Source organism: Takifugu rubripes, chromosome 11, assembly GCF_901000725.2.
Source record: "Takifugu rubripes chromosome 11, fTakRub1.2, whole genome shotgun sequence".
NCBI classification, from domain to species: Eukaryota; Metazoa; Chordata; class Actinopteri; order Tetraodontiformes; family Tetraodontidae; genus Takifugu; species Takifugu rubripes.
This window is the reverse complement of record NC_042295.1, coordinates 5,907,755-5,928,674: the sequence shown is the minus strand read 5'-3', so window position 1 is coordinate 5,928,674 and position 20,920 is coordinate 5,907,755. Positions and strand designations below refer to the sequence as shown.

The 20,920-nt window shown below is 48.0% G+C and overlaps 1 pseudogene; it reads right to left on the bottom strand.

Moving 5' to 3' along the window:
* Positions 1–15,372: 15,372 nt before the first annotated feature.
* LOC115251536 (uncharacterized) lies at positions 15,373–18,287 on the bottom strand (annotated as a pseudogene).
* Between the last annotated feature and the right edge of the window lie 2,633 nt (positions 18,288–20,920).

Genomic DNA, 20,920 nt, shown 5'->3' with positions numbered 1-20,920 from the left:
AGGAGGAGGAGTATGCTAGCTTAAATGAATCTACTCCTCCTACCTGTTCTGATTATCATATTCCTCATGGTACTAGTCAAGGAAGAGGAGAGGCAGCAATCTGTCACAGCTGTGGGTGACCCCGCCCTTGAGTCCTCTTTCGCCCCGCGCACCTGTGGCGAATCAGCGCCATCACGAGCTCCTTTTAGTTCCCTGCGCTACGCTACCTCCTTGCCAGATTGTCCTCTGTGGTTCACATGACTCTCCAGCATTTTTCCTGCCTGCCTGTCCGCCTGGTCTCGACCCTTCCTGTCCCGACGATTCTATCCTGCCTGCTCCCCGGTAAATCCTGCCTGTCTTCTGTTCCTGATAATAAAGCTGTGTTGAACCGAACTCTGGTTTCGCTCTTGGGTTCTCGTCTGGTCCTTGACAGTACAATCTGGCCAGCAATGAACCCAGCGCACAACCCGTCCCCGCTGGACCATCTGGAATGGATCGAGGGGATTCTACAGCAGCCTGAGGAGGCCACGGAGGCGAACGAGCAGGCGTTCGCGGCGCACTCCGAACAGCTCTGCCGGCTGTCAGCGTGCCTGAACCCTCCCGCTGAACCCTCCCGCTCCTCTCGTAACGACCTCAGTTCCTGCGTTACTGCAACAGGGTCCTGAACCTCGGGTTGCCGAACCCGAACGCTACAAAGGCAATCCGGAGACCTGCAACGCCTTCGTGGTAACCTGCTGCCTGCTGTTCTCCCTGCAGCCCCACACGTTCTCGACGAAGGCCGCCAAGGTAGTGTACACCATCACGCACCTCACCGAACGGGCGTGGCTCTGGGGAACGGCCGAGTGGGAACACCAGTTGGAGGCCTGCTCCACCTTCGCTGCCGAATTCGGTCCTCTGCAGCACGTTGGCTGCTGGTGCTCCGCCAGGGAGAGAGGTCGGTGTCCGAGTACTCCATCGACTTCTGCACACTTGTAACCCCCTTTGACGTAAAGAGACTACAGGTGGTATTTGTGAAGATCAGCTTCTATCTACAATTCGGACCAGTACCAGAATTTCAAGAATTCACTCATGGAGCCCAGGAGGGATTATCAATATCACAGTGGCTGCAATCCAACCCTACAGCTGCAACACACATTAAAATTAAAGCATCAAATATAACCTGATACAATTGTAATATTATTGTGGCAAGTCAGGGTTTTAGGTTGTGGAAGCACTCAGACACAGACTTCTGCCAGCCTATTCAATAGAGTCACTTAATTAAACACTGAAGACACTGAACGAAGGGAGGTCTTCAATCACACACATAACCTGGCTTATGGTGTGCAAGTGCAAACAGCAATTAAAACAGTAATTAAATACATCAACAACCAGAACTCAATAAATAGAACACTAACATTGAAAGTTGCAAAAGATAACATTTACAACGAACAAAAACAGGGTTAACACCAACCTGAACCCACAGACACACTGCCACAAAGCATGCTGGGAAATTCCCACACTGACCCTCCCCGACACGCTAAATTATTTAGGAATATAGCAACATTTTAGTATAATAATCAGGATTTTTGATTTTACTCACCAAAAATCCTGATTATTTGTACACAAAATCCATCCTCCTTTCTTTCCTCAAGAAGATTTCAATTACTCTGTTGTGCAGATTATCCATGCGTTTCAGTTCCATCAAGAAGTCCTTTTCTATCGCCATCGACGCTAATGCTGAAAATCGAGCCTGCCCTGTCGTATTTCTGGCATAAGTTTTAATTCGCTTTAGGGCTGAGAATGTCCGTTCAACAGAAGCAGTAGACACGGGGATGGTCACCGCCAAACACAGTCTATCAGTCTTTTTAAGATTTCCCTATTTTTCTTCACCTTTTCGCTGTGGAGCTCCGTTTCCCTGCGCACTTGCTCGCTCAGCTGTAGATCCACTCTGGTTTCCCCAAAAGTTTTGGAAAGCACCCTCGCTTGTAAGTGTCCGGCAGTGCTTTGATGCCTCGTTGCTGCCTTGGTTAGGCAAGCCAAGTTTACAAATCCAGTGTGGCTCCAAACACCATGTCGATCAGTGGCAAATAACAGGCACTCCCAGCAAGACAATTTGCAGCGTTCCTCGGAGCCTGTGAGCCAGGAGTACTGCTCGTAGTTAGTGGACTGAAAGTGGCTGACAAATCCTTTTCCCGTTTGTGACAGGCTTGCTAGCTTCGGAGTTGCCCGACCTTGCTTAACAATGTCCAGCTTTTCTTGAAAAGTCCGTCTTGAAAATGGCTTTGACAGTAAATCTGGGACCAAATCCATTTCTTGCAGTTTGCTAGCTCTGGCTAGCAACGCTGACGTTTCTTACGCTTGCTAGAAGGCCTTGGTGTCGCCAACTCAAATTCTGATTGGTTGAAGCAACAGTTTGATTGACATTTTTTTTATGCTACAGGGCCCGCAGAACTGATTGTGAAGGCCTCCAGGCAGATTTCTTTGACCCTGGCAACAAATAGTGGCTGAAATGTGATTGATTAAATGCTTGAATATGAAATATGTCTGGAAGCAGCGCAACCAGGGGGCTAGCAATGAAAGGAAGCGGACAGACCATTTGGAATTTTTAATACATATTCATGGACAAAATAATATTTTGTCCATGAATCACAGACTGATGTTAATTATATTTTGAAAATATAATTAACATCAGTCTGTGATTCAGATATTTTTAGGCCAGCAGAGAAGGCCTTGCAGGCCCTGACGGCCCACCACTGGGTACTACTAATTTTAGGTTGTGTTTACAATATGCATGATTACGCATTAAAAGATGTTCGGCGATCACAGGGTTAATTGCCTGTCTCTGCGCCGATGCGTAATGACGTCACAGCCAACCTGGGAGCAGTTACGTACAGCGCACACCAAAACGAGAGACTGCTCCGACTGGCTGCACGTGAGGAAGCGGCAAAATCATCAGCCGGCCATCAGCAGGAGTGTCCCCCTACATGAGCCTGGTCCTGCTCAAGGTTTCTTCCTGTTAAAGGGGAGTTTTTCCTTGCCACTGTTGCTTGTCTGGGGTCAGGCCCTGGGATTCTGGAAAGCGCCTTGAAACAATTTTGATTGTATAAGACGCTATATAAATAAAGATTGATTTGATTTGATATTTCAGCCACTATTTGTTGCCAGGGTCAAAGAAATCTGCCTGGACGCTTTCACAATCAGTTCTGCGGGCCCTATAGCATAAAAAAAATGTCGATCAAACTGTTGTTTCAACCAATCAGATTTTGAGTTGGCGACACCTAGCAGGCGTAAGAAACGTCAGCGTATTCACACGCTTTGATAGTTGGATAGTCAGAGAGTGTACTAGCCAGAGCTAGCAAACTGCATCTGTAGGGAGCTGCACAAGCAAAGATATTGTTGTGTTGATTTAATAGCTGTTTTGTCAACCCACAATGGCTGAAGTAAGAGAAGAAATGGATTTGGTCGCAGATTTACTGTCAAAGCCATTTTCAAGACAGACTTTTCAAGAAAAGCTGGACATTGTTAAGCAAGGTCGGGCAACTCCGAAGCTAGCAAGCCTGTCACAAACGGGAAAAGGATTTGTCCGCCACTTTCAGTCCACTAACTACGAGCGGTACTCCTGGCTCACAGGCTCCAAGGAACGCTGCAAATTGTCTTGCTGGGAGTGCTTGTTATTTGCCACTGATCGACATGGTGTTTGGAGCCACACTGGATTTGTAAACTTGGCTTGCCTAACCAAGGCAGCAACGAGGCATCAAAGCACTGCCGGACACTTACAAGCGAGGGTGCTTTCCAAAACTTTTGGGGAAACCAGAGTGGATCTACAGCTGAGCGAGCAAGTGCGCAGGGAAACGGAGCTCCACAGCGAAAAGGTGAAGAAAAATAGGGAAATCTTAAAAAGACTGATAGACTGTGTTTGGCGGTGACCATCCCCGTGTCTGCTGCTTCTGTTGAACGGACATTCTCAGCCCTAAAGCGAATTAAAACTTATGCCAGAAATATGACAGCTCGTCTTTCAGCATTAGCTTCGATGGCGATAGAAAAGGACTTCTTGATGGAACTGAATGGGTTTTGCTAACCGGACGGATTGCTAACATCGCGTCCGACAGGAGGAACATCAAAAACATCAGACCGTGAGTTACCATTTTACACGGAACACAGATCACTTTGAAGAGCAGACATCGGTGCGGAGGATCTTAAAATGTTAAGTTTTATCGATCTCGCGGAGTCACCTGCCCGCTGCTAGCGCCGGCTTGTTTTTAGCCACGGTGCTAACCTCGACTCACCTCCGTGTGCTGGCACGGTGCCTAGTGTGGCTGTCCCCCGGCTCAGGCTGCAGGCATGATGGCGGTGTGTGAGTCCTGCCTCCCCACGTTCTCCAAACTGACGGAGAGCATCTCCGGGCTCCAGTCCGAACTCAAGGAGAGGGACAAAATCATACTCGAGTCATCTGCTGTCGCCTCAACCCAGGAGAAACATATCGCCGGTTTGAGGTCCGAGGGACAGGGTCTGCGGGTCGACCTGCTGGACCTCTCCACTGTTGCTATGTCCCAGGCGAAACATATCGCCCTCCTGAAGGCATCCGGCGCTGGTGACCGGAGCACGACGGCCACGAATGACACCACCCTGCCATGGACCGGGTCCATCAACGCTGAAATTCTAGCTACAGCACCGGGGGAGTCCCGCCGGCACCGCCAGGGAGCCATGCCCAAAGGAGCGGCTCATTCCACCTCCTTCCTCCACCCCACGGCGTCGCAGGGTTTCATCGCCAGGGACGGAGCAGGAGCCCTAGTGAGCTCAACACCGCTCAAACCAAGGGAAGCCTGGTCGGTGGTGGCCAGGGGCGCTGGGGCTCGTCCATCTCCTCTTCCTCCGCCCCTGTATCTGCCACTGGATAACAGGTACGATATCCTAAGCCTGCAGGACTTCCCTCCCGTGGGCGCTTGGTCCAGCTCGCCTCCTGGTTCTGTCCGTCCAGCTGGCTCTTACCAGACGAGGAACCAGGGTCAGCTCGCTCGACCTGGCCCTCCGCTACCATCCTGGTCAGGAGCAGCCACGACCCGGCGCCACCATCCCCAGGCTCCTCGCCGCCACCGCCGCACCTCCAGACGATCAGAGGCGGCCACTCAGGTGCAGTGCACCCCCGCGGTGCTGGTGGTCGGGACCTCAATGGTCAGGCATGTGGCAGTGCACGATGGCCGGACCTTCTGTCACCCCGGTGCCCGTGTTGCGGAGGTTACATCCTCGGCCCTGTAGCTGAGTGCACAGCACCCCTCGGCCTCCACGCTGGTTCTGGAAGCCGGCATCAACGACCTCAAATTTCAGCAGTCGGAGGTTCTGAAGCAGGACTTCATCTCCCTGGTGGACCGTCTGCTGGACACAGGGAAGCGGCTAATTATCTCCGGCCCGCTTCCCCCACCTCGCTACGGTGATGTCATCACCAGCCGCCTTCGCCAGCTGCACCTGTGGCTGAAGGGGTACTGCTTGGGCAACAGTATCCCCTTCGTTGACAATTTTGCTGCCTTTTTAAATAGACCCCATCTTTTTAAACGGGACGGCCTTCACCCAAACCATGAGGGGTCCCGGCTTCTATCTTTGAACATTGACTTGACTGTCCGTTCCTGCACAACATCCACCTCCTGACTATTGGTTAAAACACATGCACACCAACACTCCGCCCCCCACTCGCACTCACATATACGCTCACCCCCCGCACGCTGCACCATACATGCCCCTCCACCACTACTCCCATGTCTGCCATCAACATCACAGATCATTCACTCCATTGACACCATCATTTCACAGAAACCCAGGACTGCTTCCAGATGTGACAGTGCTTTTATTGTTCCCATAAAAAGACAGGATGAGCGCACGTCCGGCGCGGACATAATGATGGCCGTGCTGAACGTGCGCTCTCTTTTAAACAAATCTTTTATAATAAACGACTTAATTTTACACAGAAACCTCGATGGTATTCTCCTTACTGAGACATGGCTTGGCACTGATGCACCTGCTGTTCTCACAGAGGCTTGCCCCCCAGATTTTAACTTTTTATTTTCTACAAGGGGGGGCAGGAAAGGAGCTGGAACCGCTTCAATAACAAGGACCGAAATGTCTTCACGCGAGGTCTCTTTTAATACGTTTCCATCATTTGAGCATCATGCGTTTGTTTTTAGCAGCCCTCCTATTTTAAGCATAACAGTTTATAGACCACCCCAATACTCCACCTCTTTTATCAGTCAATTCTCGGAATTTTTATCAATCATTTACGCTAAATACAACATGATTTTAATAACTGGTGATTTTAATCTACACCTCAACAACGCCTCGGACCCAGTGTCCAGAGAATTTTTAAACCTCCTTCACAGTTTGGATTTTAAACAACATGTCACGCAGCTGACCCACAACAGAGGGCGCACCCTGGACCTGGTCATAACCTATGGCCTGTCCGTTGGTGGGTCCTCTGTTGTGGATCTGGCCGTGTCTGACCACTTTTGTGTGTTTTTTAACATCACCAGTTTTAACCAGTGGAGGGCCCCTGTGAGAACGGTGAGGAGACGCTACCTGACTCCTGAAGTGGCTGCAAATTTTATCCAGATTTTACAGAGCACTCCTGCAGAAATTTTACCAGCACCGTGTGATTTTATTGTTGACACTTTTAACACTAAATTAAAGTCAACGCTGGACTCTGTGGCTCCACAAAAACTGTAAGAACAAAACGTGCACCACCGTGGAGAAATGAAGAAATTAGAAAACTGAAAAGAACCTGCAGGAGTGCTGAGAGGAGGTGGAGGAAATCCAAGTTGACCATTCACAAAGAAATATTTTATCAACACCTCAAAACCTACAATAACACAATCAAGCAAGCAAGAACCTCTCATTTCAAAAAACTAATCTCCGACAATAAAAATAACCCCAAATTTCTATTCCACACAATTGAGCTTTTAACCAATGGTAATTTTAATAGGTGTCCCACAACGACTGACACCCTCTGCGAAGCCTTTGCAGACCACTTCAGGAGTAAAATCGATTATATTAGATCCAGTCTTTTATCACAGCAAATTTTAATCAACAACACTCCTGGATCATTGCATTCACCTGAGGAGACACTGGAGAGTTTTGTCCTGGTTGATGCGAGGACACTTGGTCGAGTTTTCTCCCAAGTAAGGCCCACAACCTGCCTTTTAGACCCAATTCCCACACCGTTTTTCAAAACATTTTATGGATTCTTGGAGGAACATCTTTTATATATGGTGAATTGCTCTCTTCAGACGGGTGTCTTCCCCACCTCCTTTAAAACGGCGGTGGTGAAGCCCCTTCTGAAGAAGAGCAATCTAGACCACAGCGTTTTAAATAACTATCGGCCAGTATCCAACTTACCATTTTTAAGTAAAATTTTAGAAAAACTTGTTTTTAACCAAGTGAATGATTTTTTTAAACTCAAATGAAATTTTAGAGAGGCATCAGTCTGGTTTTAGGATGAACCACAGTACAGAGACAGCCCTTTTAAAGATTTTAAATGACATCAGGTGTAACCTAGATAACAAAAAGCTCACGGTGCTGGTTCTACTGGATCTGACCGCCGTCTTTGATACAGTAGACCACCATATTTTATTGAATAGACTGAAGAACCTGGTCGGCCTCTCTGGTACTGTTCTTAACTGGTTCACCTCCTACCTTACTGATCGAAGCTTCTTTGTAAGTATGGATACATGCTTCTCGAGAATCCATGAGACAAAATGTGGGGTTCCCCAAGGGTCAATCTTAGGTCCAACCCTTTTTAATCTTTACATGTTTCCTCTTGGGGACATCATCAGGAGTCACGGCATCAGATTCCACAGCTATGCTGACGATACGCAGCTGTACATCGCCGTGGCTCCTGATGACACAGGGCCAGTTGATGCCCTTTTTAGCTGTATTCTAGATATCCAATCATGGATGGCAGAAAACTTCCTACAGCTCAACCAGGACAAAACAGAAGTCTTAGTCATTGGTCCTGAAGGTCAGAGAGAGAAACTTGTACCAAAATTAAAGGATTTTAAGCCATCTCAATATGTAAAAAATCTGGGTGTGATCTTTGACTCTGAGCTTAGTTTTATTCCACACATCAAAAACATAACAAAGGTAGGTTTTTACCACCTGAAGAATATAGCCAGAGTCCGCCCGTTTCTCTCTCAGGCCAGCACGGAGGTGCTGATGCACGCTTTTATCTCTTGTCGTTTAGATTATTGTAATGCCCTGCTCTCTGGTCTTCCAAAAAAGAGCGTTATTAACCTACAATTATTACAAAACTCAGCTGCACGAGTGCTGACGAGGACCAGAGGGCGGGAGCACATCACACCGGTTTTAGAATCGCTGCATTGGCTACCCGTGCGTTTCAGGATCGATTTTAAGGTTCTTTTATTAGTTTTTAAATGTCTTAATGGTCTTGGCCCGACTTATTTATCAGACATGCTTTTACTCTATCAACCCTCGCGGACTCTGAGGTCCTCCGGCACCGGCCTTTTAACCATTCCACATGTAAGCTCTAAAACGCACGGGGAAGCGGCCTTCAGTTATTATGGTCCCCGACTGTGGAACAGCCTGCCGGAGAACCTCAGGGCCGCAGAGACTGTTGAGATTTTTAAAAAGAGGCTCAAGACACACCTTTTTAATCAGGCCTTTAACTGATTTTCTGATTATTTTTAATTTCTTTTATGTCCTCATGCTTTTTTATGTCTTATCCTTATTTTACTTGATAGTTTTACTGTTTTACTCCCTCAGTTCTTAGTTTCTCAGTTTTTAGTCTTTACACCTTTTATCCTATTTACTGTTTTAGTCTGTTTTAGTCTTAGTACTGTTTTACTCCTTCAATTCTTAGTTCCTCAGTTTTTAGCTTTTATACCTTTTATCCCATTTACTGTTTCAGTCCTTCAGTTTTTAGCTCCAGTGTTTCCTCATGGTGTTTCCTCATGGGGGCCTGCCAGACTGGGAGATGTTTCCGGTCTACCGCTGGGGGTGCTGTCCCATTGTCGACTCTGGCCTGGGTGGTTAGGGGGCTCTGTGCTTTGGTGTGGAGCCTCCGGTCTGTCCGGGTCGGGGTGGTCTTTGTGGTGGTACCACCTGTGGTCACGGACCGTGACCTCCCTCGGCCTGGTGGGCCTCCAAAGGTGGCGTCTCCTTCGCCTCAGGTCTCGGTGCCCAGCCATGTCTCAGCTTGTTTGTGTGTGTGGGTGTAAGTGTGTTGTATGCATGTGTGTGTGTGTGTGTGTGTCCTTTTCTTGATTCTCTTGTTCTCTTTGCTGTTTTTATCCTTTGTGAGGCACTTTGTGCTACCTAGTGTATGAAAAGTGCCATATAAATAAAGATTGAATTGAATTGAATTGAATTGAATTGAAACGCACGGATAATCTGCACAACAGAGTAATTGAAATCTTCTTGAGGAAAGAAAGGAGGATGGATTTTGTGTACAAATAATCAGGATTTTTGGTGACGATTCGATCCTGCCTGCTCCCTGGTAAATCCTGCCTACCTTCTGTTCCTGATAATAAAGCTGTGTTCAACCGAACTCTGGTGTCACTCTTGGGTTCTCGTCTGGTCCCTGACAGCAATCTATCACTCCAAGTTATTAATTAATCCTAGACCCAAACAAGGCCCCCTGTTAATTTGAAAGCCTGACTCTTGGCATCACCCATCTGAACTGGAGGGCAGAAATCCACCTTTCCATGTAGCTCCTCTTCAATCAGCGGAGAAGACTTTATGAGCTTCTTCACTGATAAAGTTATAACAATTAAAGGAAAATCTAATCAGGCCATCCCAACAGCTACAACAGCAACAGCCCCTGAAACCGTAACAGCTAGACCATGACCAGATGTGCTGACTGTGGGAACATACCTCCACCCAGCCCTTAAACTCCTTTACCCCTTTTTTCTCAAAGATCTAAGTCATTTAGATCCTATCCCAACACACTTGATGGTTATTGAATACACCTCTAGGTGCTACTTGGACGCATCATCAGTGATGAACCCGAGGTCATAGGGTGTTTCGGGTCATTAATCATCAAACACCCTCGCTCGGGTGACCCAACCAGGGGTGATCAGCCCCCGACTTGCGTCTAAGTGGCCCACTACTCCACGGATCGCCCCTCCGGATCCATAGCCACCTTGAAGCTTTCTCCGCAGCCTCTATGATGGTTTTGATGGCTCTTCTGCACAGCTGGCCTTTTACGCCAAGGAGTTTTAGAGTGCGGGGTAATGATTGGCCAGCAAAACCCCGGCACCCCACCTCGACTTGTTCGCAGCGGGCTTTCCAGCTGTTGTTCTGGTACTCGATTACCAGATTGGCATATTTGGCCCTCTTGTGCTCATTGGCCTCCTCTGTCTTCCCAATCAATCAATCAATCAATCAATCAATCTTTATTTATATAGCGTCTTATACAATCAAAATTGTTTCAAGGCGCTTTCCAGAATCCCAGGGCCTGACCCCAGACAAGCAACAGTGGCAAGGAAAAACTCCCCTTTAACAGGAAGAAACCTTGAGCAGGACCAGGCTCATGTAGGGGGACCCTCCTGCTGATGGCCGGCTGGGTAAAGAGAGAGGAGAGGAGGGAGGACAGGTAGAGGATAGGATAGGTAGGAGAGGAGAGGGGTAGAGGAGAGGAGAGGTAGAGTGAAGGGGAGGTAGAGGAGAGGAGAAGGAGGAGGAGGGGAAAGAGGAGAGGAAAGAAGAGGAGAGGGAGAGGAGAGGAGAGGAGAGGAGAGGGAGAGGAGAGGCACAGAGCACAGAAACACACACAAAAAATATGCACAATCACTTCAACGGGGCCGGCGGTCATTATGCAGCTCCGATGGCAGTGATACCTGCAAATAGATGGGGGGGGGGGGAAGCAGAAAAACTACACAAGAATCAGCATAACTAGTCTGCTTGATGAGGAGAGGAAAGGAGAGGAAACCATGACCCAGTGGAGTGACAGAGGCCTGTCAGGTGATCATGTTTCCGGACCCCGGCAGCCTTGGCCTATAACAGCATAGCTAGAATGTGACCTAATGATTAGACGACCCCCTAAGTATGATAATTTGTCTGTCTATGATAGTAACTGGAACTACTGAATTAGTAACAGTAAGCTTTTTCAAAGAGGTAGGTTTTGAGTCTGATCTTAAAAGTAGCGATGGAGTCAGCCTCCCGTACCTGGACAGGGAGCTGGTTCCAAAGCAGGGGGGCCTGGTAGCTAAATGCTCGGCCCCCCATTCTACTCCTAGAAACTCTGGGAACCACAAGTAGACCAGCATTCTGAGAGCGGAGCGGTCTATTGGGCTGATAGGGTATCACTAGCTCCTCCAGGTAGGATGGAGCTAGGCCTCTGAGGACCTTGTAGGTCAGAAGAAGGGTTTTAAAAGTTATTCTAAATTTAACGGGCAGCCAATGAAGCGACGCCATTACAGGACTTATGTGATCTCTTTTGTCAATACCTGTCAGAACTCTGGCTGCAGCATTTTGGATCAACTGGAGGCTTCTTAAAGAGTTGTTTGGACACCCTGATAATAAGGAGTTACAGTAGTCCAGCCTGGAAGTAACAAATGCATGGACTAACTTTTCAGCATCAGGCTGCATCAGTAGCTTCCTGATCTTTGAGATGTTCCTCAAGTGAAAAAAGGCACTTCTAGAGACTAATTTAATGTGTGAGTTGAAGGAGAGATTTTGATCAAAAGTTACTCCTAGATTCCTCACAGAGAGACTAGATGTTAATGAGATACCATCTAGAGTGAACATGTGATCTAATCTATCCCTGAGAGGTTCAGGACCAAACACCATGACCTCAGTTTTTCCTGGGTTAAGGAGGAGGAAATTTGAAGACATCCAGGACTTTATGTCTTTAAGACAGGTCTGGAGCTTCACTAACTTCTCTGTCTCCTCGGGTTTCATGGATAAATAGAGCTGAGTGTCATCAGCATAACAATGAAAATTTATCCCATGCTGCCGAATAATGTTCCCTAAGGGAAGCATGTACAATGTGAAGAGGATTGGTCCGAGTACGGAACCTTGAGGAACTCCATGGCTAACCCTACTGTATGAGGAGGGAACGCCGTGGACATGGGCAAACTGGTATCTATCAGATAAGTATGATCTAAACCAGTCTAGTGCTGTCCCTTTAATCCCAATCACATGTTCCAGTCTCTGTAACAGGATGCTGTGATCAACTGTATCAAAAGCAGCACTGAGGTCCAGCAGAACCAGCATAGAGACCAGTCCATGATCGGAAGCTATGAGAAGATCATTAGTGACTTTAAGAAGTGCTGTTTCTGTGCTGTGGTGAGCTCTAAAGCCTGACTGAAACATCTCAAACAGGCTGTTCCTCTGCAGGTGCTCCAGTAACTGAGTCACCACCACCTTCTCTAGAACTTTAGAGATAAAAGGAAGGTTGGATATTGGCCTATAATTTGCCAAGACATCAGGATCCAGTGATGGTTTTTTAAGCAACGGCTTAATCACTGCCACCTTGTAGGACCGGGGTACATAACCTGACACTAAAGAACCATTGATCTGGTCCAGGATAGAACTGCCTATCAGTGGTAGAACATCCTTCAACAGGTGTGTTGGGATGGGATCTAAAAGACACGTAGTGGTCTTGGATTTCTGAATTAGCGATGACGCCTCAGAAAAATATATAGGGCTGAAGGAGCTTAAGGGCTCGTTGGAGACCCTGCATGTTCCCACAGTCGGCACGGTGTGGTGCAGTTGTAGGGATGGCCTGGTTAGCTTTCTCTCTGATAGCTAGAACTTTATCAGTGAAGAAGCTCATGAAGTCTTCACCACTAAGGGAAGAAGGGATACGTGGATCTAAAACACTGTGACTCTTGGTTAATTTGGCCACAGTGCTGAAGAGAAACCTGGGGTTGTTCTTATTTTCCTCAATCAAAGAAGAAAAATAAGCTGTTCTAGCCTTGCGAAGGGCCTTTTTGTAAACTAATAGACAGTCTTTCCAGGCTACATGGTAGCTGTCTATCTTACAAGAATGCCACTTCCTTTCCAGTCTTCGCACTTTCTGCTTGAGGGTCCTGATATGTGAATTATACCAGGGGGCACACCTCCTCTGATTTACTATTTTCTTTTTCAGGGGGGCAACAGAATCAAGCGTGATTCTCAGTGAGGTTGCTGCACCTTCAGCAATAGAGTCAACCTCAGCAGGGCTAAGATTATAATGATTGATCCCTGGGGAAACACACGGTGGTCCTGGGATCAGCACAGGGATCACTTCCTTAAACTTAGCTACAGCATTATCTGAAAGACATCTGCTATAGTAAGACTTTGTTCTGATCATAGAAGAATCCTTAATCATAAATGTAAAAGTGATCAAAGAGTGGTCTGACAGGACTGGGTTCCGAGGGAACACTGACACATGTTCTACCTCAACACCATAAGTCAGGACTAGATCTAGGGTGTGGTTAAAGCTGTGAGTTGGTTGGTTTATCTGCTGGAGGAAACCAACTGAGTCAAGTAATGAAATGAAGCCATTTCTAAAGCTGTCGTTTATAACGTCCATATGGATGTTAAAGTCTCCAATGATAATGACTTTTTCCGTTCTAAGGACCAAGTCAGATAAGAAGTCAGAGAACTCAGACAGGAACTCTGAATGTGGCCCAGCAGGGGGCCGATATACAACTACAAACAGAAGTGGCTTTTCTGTCCTCCAGTTCAGATTAGTGATGCCAAGAGTCAGGCTTTCAAATGAACTGAAGCTATGTTTTGGTCTGGGATTAATTAATAACTTGTAGTGATAGATTGCTGCCACTCCCCCTCCTCGACCAGTAACACGTGGAATATGATAATTAAGATGGGTAGGAGGAGTAGATTCATTTAAGCTCACATACTCCTCCTCCTGAAGCCAGGTCTCAGTAAGACAAAATAAATCAATGTGATGATCCGCTATCAGGTCGTGCACTAACAGGGATTTACACAAAAGAGATCTAATATTTAACAGTCCACACTTAATTGTGATATTAGTTTCTCCAACTTGTGCTTCAGTATTAATTTTAATAAGATTTTGGTGATTGACCGCTCCCCTGCTCTGTGCTTGGTGAACTTTTAACCGTGGAACAGAGACTACCTCTATAGTGTTAAATATGTTATTGTTGGTGGATGAGGGTTCTATGGAAGCAGCAGAGAGGTGTGTAAGACCACAACTCTGCGTCCTGGTCTGGACCCTGGATTGTCAGGTCACTTTGGGTCTAATAAAATTAGCCAGATTACTAGAAATGAGAGAAGCGCCATCTCGAGTGGGATGGACACCGTCTCTCCTAATCAGACCAGGTTTTCCCCAGAAGGTGCTCCAATTGTCTATAAAGGCCACCTGGTTATCGGGGCACCACCGTGACAGCCAGCGACGAAGCGATGACATGCGGCTAAACATCTCATCGCTGGCCAGATTGGGGAGTGGACCAGAGAATGCTACGGAGTCCGACATCGTTTTTGCGTAGTTACACACCGACTTCAAGTTAATTTTAGTGACCTCCGACTGACGAAGCCGGGTGTCGTTGGCTCCGACGTGAATAATAACTTTACCAAATTTACGATTACGTCTCGCCAGCAGCCATAAATTTGCTTCTATGTCGCGCGCTCTGGCCCCCGGAATGCACTTAACTATGGTCGCTGGAGTCGGCTTCACGTAGCGCAAAACAGAGTCGCCAATTACCAGGGTCGGTTTCTCGGCGGGTGTGTCGCCGAGTGGGGAAAAGCGGTTAGCCACGGGAAGCGGTTGGTGGTGCACCGTGGGCCTTTGTTTTGGGCTACGCTTCCTACGAACCGTCACCCAGCCGCCCTGGCTAGCCGGCTGCTCGGCTGCTGCTGGGGGACCGCTAGCTGTAGCTACGCTAGGCGGCTCCGCAGCAGCTAGCTTACCCTGGCTACATGACGCAACTCCAGCTAACTCCAAGCTGCGGAACCGCGTCTCAAGCTCGCTAAGTCTCTCCTCCATAGCCATAAATAAACTACACTTCTTGCACCTATTCCCTTCACTAAGGGAGGCAGAGGAGTAACTAAACATTTCACACTCTGAACAGACAAAGACACCGGGTGAAACAGACGGTGAGGCCATGCTAACGCTAGTGATCGGCGAAGCCCTGTATTTGTTTAATATGGGTTGTTTCTTACTGTTGATATCAGGTGACTAGAATGTCTCAAGTGTTCAAAATTTTAAGTAAAGTGAATACAACACACCAAGTGTTCAATATTAAGTGAATACAACACACCAAGTGTTCAATATTAAGTGAATACGGCACCCCGTGCACAATGCAACCAACGAACGATAGAAGAGACAGGAAGTGACGCAATACTCACCACTCACAATCCAAAAGATGACTGGGGTATCCCAGGGGACAGTAAGCTCAACCAGGGCCACTTGCTTCGTTGACTCTGATGTTAGCACCTCTGACTCTGAGCTTACTGTCCCCTGGGGTATCACAGGGGACAGTAAGCTCAACCAGGGCCACTTGCTTCGTTGACTCTGATGTTAGCACCATATCTGGGCGGAGTGAAGTGGCCAAAATATGCTCTGGGAACTTGAGCTGTCTTCCCAGGTCGACTTGCAGTTTCCAGTCCCGTGCCGTGGTGAGAAGCCCTCCAGAGGAACTTGGCTGTTGTTGTGCCTTCTCACCCAGCTCTGACAAAGGTGATGGACTGCTTGGGAGTGTTCTGGTACTTACAGTTGTTGATTGCTGCACTGACTGTGTCTGCCAGAGTCCTAAGCACCTGGTCGTGACACCAGCAATACCGTCCGTCCCCCAAGGCCTTCGGGCAGCAACTGAGGATGTGTTCAAGGGTGGCTCTCTTTTTTCATGGCATGCCGCAGTGGCTGCTAAGGCCCAGCACTGCAGATTGGTTGGGCTTGGGAAAACGTCGTATACTGACTGGATGAGGAACTTGATGTGCTGGGGTTCGAGTCTCCAGAGCTCCGGCAAGGTGAGTTTTCGCTGTTCGGCGTGCTCCCACCTTGTCCAGGCGCCTTGTTGGTACATAGCCACCATCTTGACCCTCTGATCTTCCTCCACCTCTGCTCTGATCTCATCCTGTACCATACTCCGCTTCTCCCTCCCTCTGGCTTTGTCGTAGCGGGGTATGGAGAAGCTGCCCAGTCCCGCCCGGCCCACTGCTGTATTATATCGTCCATAAACGCTCTTATGGGGGGCTGCTGAGTGCCAGATCTTGACAAGGGGCCTCTACATTCCACCTCAGCCGACTTAACGATCATGTTAATGTCCAAGGAGAAGAGTGGCACCGAAATAGTGCAGCCTGTTATAATACCTTTCTCCAGGCGTTGCCAGGCGGATGTTAATGATCCTGACGTTACCCCCAGATGGAAGTTGTTGTAATAGTCCAGAATGAGGTTGGTGATGGTTCCTGGCACATGGTGTCTTGTCAATGCTGTTTCGACGAGCTTATGGGGGATGGATCCATAGGCGTTTGATAGGTCTAGCCAGAGTATTGCCAAGTCGCCTTTGTTTTCCCTTGCCTCCCGCATCAGTTGGGAAACCACACCCGTGTGCTCTAGGCATCCCGGAACACCTGGGACTCCCCCCTTCTGTACTGAGGTGTCTATGTAACCATTCTTCAAGAGGAAATCTGTAAGCCGTTGGGACACTATCTTGAAGAAGATTTTCCCTTCGACACATAGCAGCGAGATGATTTGGAACTGCTCGATGTTACTTGCATCCTCCTCTTTTGGAATCCAGACTCCTTCTGCAGACCACCATTGAGTGGTGACCCTTCCCCTGTGCCAGATCACCTTCATGATCTTCCAGAGTCATACAAGGAGTTTGGGGCACTGCTTGTATACTCTGTATGGGACTCCGCTGGGGCCTGGGGAGGAGCTTGATCTTGCCGCCATCACTGCTTCTTTGACCTCTTTTAGGGTGAAGAATGATTTACAATTAATTGGCAGTTCTCTTCCTGCTAGATCAATTGTACTACAAGGTTGCAATAATCAAACTGTTGCTTAAAAAAACATCACTGGATCCTGCAAATTATTGGCCTGTATCCAACCCTCCTGGTGACAGTTACTGCCGCACCTGCAGAGGAACAGTCTGAGTTTTTAGAGAGTTTTAGAGCTCATCACAGCAACCACACATATTAAAGTTAATAACGAGCTTCTCATAGCTTCATGTCAGTGACTGGTTTCTATGCTGGTTCTGCTGTACCTCAATGCTGCTTTTGCTACTGTTGATCATAGCATCCTGTTACAGAGACTGGAACATGTTATTGGGATTATAGGGGCAGCACTAGGCTGGCTTATATCATATTTATCAGATAGATACCAGTTTGTTGAATGTTAATGATGCTACCTTCTCATATAGAAGGTTTAATAATGAAGTTTCATAAGGTACCGTACTTAGACCAATCATTTCACTCTGTAGATGTGTCCATTAGGAAACATTTTTTGGCCACATTCCTATGCTGACACTCTATATTTATTCATGAAACCAGAGGAGACAGAGAAGTTACTGGAGTTCCAGGCTTGTCTTAAAGACATAAGGCCTTGGATGACCTCTTTAGATCACATTAGGCTATGATATGATGGGATGAGATGATATCCCTTTAGCCTTTAACGTTCCTGAGATGAATCTTGGAGTAATGTTTGACCAAGATCTATCTCTTAACTCATGTATAAAAATGTTCTCTAGAAGCCTCTTTTTTCATTTGCTAAACATTATAAGAATTAGAAAAATATTGACCCAGGATGATGCTGACAAGCATTTGTTATTTCCAGGCTGGACTATTTCAATTCGTTATTATTAGGATACCCAAACAATTCTTTAAAAAGCCTCCAGCTGATCCAATATGCTGTAACATAAGTATATGAGATGAGCGGATTGGTGTGTCAGAGGTCGGCAGATCAGTGCATAGGTCAGTAATGAGGTTGGTCAATACCTGTGCTGGCTTCTTTTCTTGAGCTGCTCATTAAATTATTGTTTATAAAATTCTTCTTCTGACCTACAAGATCATCAGATGCCAAGCTGCTATAGGCCAAGGCTGCCGGGTAACAGAAACATGATCATCTGACAGGCTTCTGTCACCCATTCATGGCTTCCTCTCCTCTCCTCTCCTCTCCTCTCCTCTCCTCTCCTCTCCTCTCCTCTCCTCTCCTCTCCTCTCCTCGTGTGAGACGTGTGTGAGCGGAGGAGCGAGCGAGCAATTGAGCGAGCTAAAACTGTGCGAAAGTGCTTTTTTCTATCCTTTCTTGTGTGTGAGTGAATGCTGAACAATATAGTTTAATTTATTGTGGTGTTTTTCGGGTTTTTATTTGGTTCAACGAGTGCTTGTGCGAGTGTGTGGGGTGGCCGACCACGTGCGGCCGTCATGGCTGCCAACGCCGGCTTAACCGGCTTGAGCAGGAAGCACGGAGTCAAGGTGGGAGCTGGCTCCGTGCTTAGTGTGGAGGAGGTGGCAATGGCTGTGGGCCAAAAAATTGGCCACAGCTCGGTTAAATCCGCAGCCCAAATGAACAGGGCGGTCGTATTGTTCTTGGAAAAGGTGGAACAAGTTAACAAGTTGGTGGAGACGGGGATCACTGTGAGCAGACAGTTTGTCCAAGTGACTCTGCTGACACAACCGGCGGCACGGATTACTCTGTCCAATGTGCCGCCGTTTATTGGCGACGAGTTCCTGGTGAGGGATCTGGCAGCGAGGCGGCGGTGGTTCGGTGCGGAGGGAGGCCCCGCTGTCCCGGACGGAGCGATGGCGGAGTCGCACGCGGAGGAGAAACGGGGCGAGTGCGTGAGTGAGACTGAGGTAAGTGGACGGAGTGAGAATGTAGAGATAGTCGTGGAAATGAATGGCGAGAGTGGTGAAGCGGGGGGAAGGTGGATTTAACTGGGGTGGTGTGTGATTTGGGTGGTGGGGTGATTGATATGGTTGTGTGATTCAAATGAACTGGGGAAAAATGGTGAGGTAATGGGCGAAACAGTCAAACTGGGTGAGGCAGGAGAGACTGGGGACATGATCCATACAGGTGAGCTGGGTAGAGTGAGTCAGGTGATAGGTGAACTTGGGGTGCCAGGGATAGTGGCTGGCGAGCTGGGTGAGCACAGGGGAGTGAGGTGAGGGGGCAGTGAGCACAGGGGAGCTAGGTGAGGGAGCAGTGGGAACAGGGGAGCGAGGTTGGGGGGCAGTGGACACAGGTGAGGGAGCAGCGAGCGCAGGTGAGGGCACTAGTGGTGCGTCCGAGTGGTGGCTTGTTCCCGCGAAGCGGTGGAACAAGCAGAAAAGCGCTATGAAGGACAAGAGGGGTAAAACTGGAAGGCTGGAGGATGTAGCCGCAGGCACAGACACCAGCGACTGCGAGTCCATGTCGAACTGCAACGAACTGTCCGGCACAATGCCAGACGGGCAGGATTTTGACTTGTACCCTCCAAGCCTGTTTAAAAAGTTCCTTGCACAGATTAAGGGCATGAAAGGCCTTGATCTGGGAATATATTTCCCTGACAGGCTCCTTTTTTAATCCGGTCAGCGAGCTTCCTAATTAGGAATAAGGCAACGTTGGATCTCACCGACCCAGAAATTTATAGGCTGAAGAAGCACATGGACAAGGTGAGGAAAGAGCTGAATTGAAAAAAAACTTTACCATGTTTCCTTGTATTTATTTTTTAACTGTCTTTGATTTTTTTCCCTCGCCATGAATACATTCAAAATTGGAACGTTGAATGTCAACGGAGCCAGGGATGCAAAAAAATGGGCACTTGTGTTCGACACAGCAAGAAGAAAACGCATTGCTGTCGTGTTCCTCCAGGAGACCCACAGCGACAGAGGCATCGAAGCGGACTGGGAGAAGGAGTGGGAAGGGCAGGCGCTGCTGAGCCACAACACCACCCTCAGTGGTGGAGTGGGCCTCCTTTTTTCAAGGGGCTTCACTGCATCATCCCTGGAGGTGGAGCATGTGGTGAGGGGTCGGTGTTTGCTGAAGGCGCGCCTCCAGAACCACTCCTTGGTTTTTATTAATATTTATGCTCCCATCATTGGTACAGAGAGGAAGAGCTTTTTAGAAAAAGTCAGCATTGCTTTAAATTGTTGTGGGGATGAAGAGTTTTTATTCCTGGGTGGGGATTTTAACTGCACAGAGTCTTTTTTAGACTGTGACCATGCAGAGCCTCATCCAGCCTCACAACATTGTCTGAGACAGCTGGCCTATTCTCATGGCCTGGTGGATGGGTGGAGGAGGATGCACGCAAACAGCAGGCAATACACTTGGTCTCGCCTAGGTGACGGTAGGACTTGACTTGTAACATCATGCCAGTTGGTTTTACCGATCACTTGTTGGTTTTAGGTGAAGTCACTATAAAGAACATTATGCCCAGGAGTGCATACTGGCATTTTAACTCCAGCCTAGCACAGGACAATAGTTTTAGAGAGGTTTTATGTCATTTCTGGTCAGAGTTTCGAAAGAAAAAATTGGATTTTACATGCTTAGGATAGTGGTGGGACCGTGGTAAATTAGAGATACAGCTCCTGTGCCAGTGGTATACTCTCAATGCCACGCACGACACACGCAGGTCAATAAAAGACCTAGAGACAGGGATAGTGGAGCTAGAGGCGATTGGCAGCTCCACAGGAGATCGAGGGTGTATTGAAATCCTCCAATCCAAAAAAATGGCCTTAGCCAGCCTGCTGGACAATCAGGTACAGGGCGCACTGGTCAGGTCCCGGATACAGGACCTCACTGAGATGGATGCTCCCTCTATCTTCTTTTTTGGGCTGGAGAAAAAACGTGGACAGAAACTAATAATCCATTCACTGTTTTCGAGCACAGGGCAGGAACTCGTGGAGCCGGGCCAGATAAGGAAGCGGGCAGTGGAGTTCTTTTCCTCCTTCTACGAGAGTGAATACTGCAGGGATGACGGCCTGTTCAATGAGTTCTGCGGGGACCTTCCTCGGGTCTCTGAGGAGACAAACTTGCGGCTGGACAGGCCGTTGCAACTCGACGAGCTCCACGCCGCCC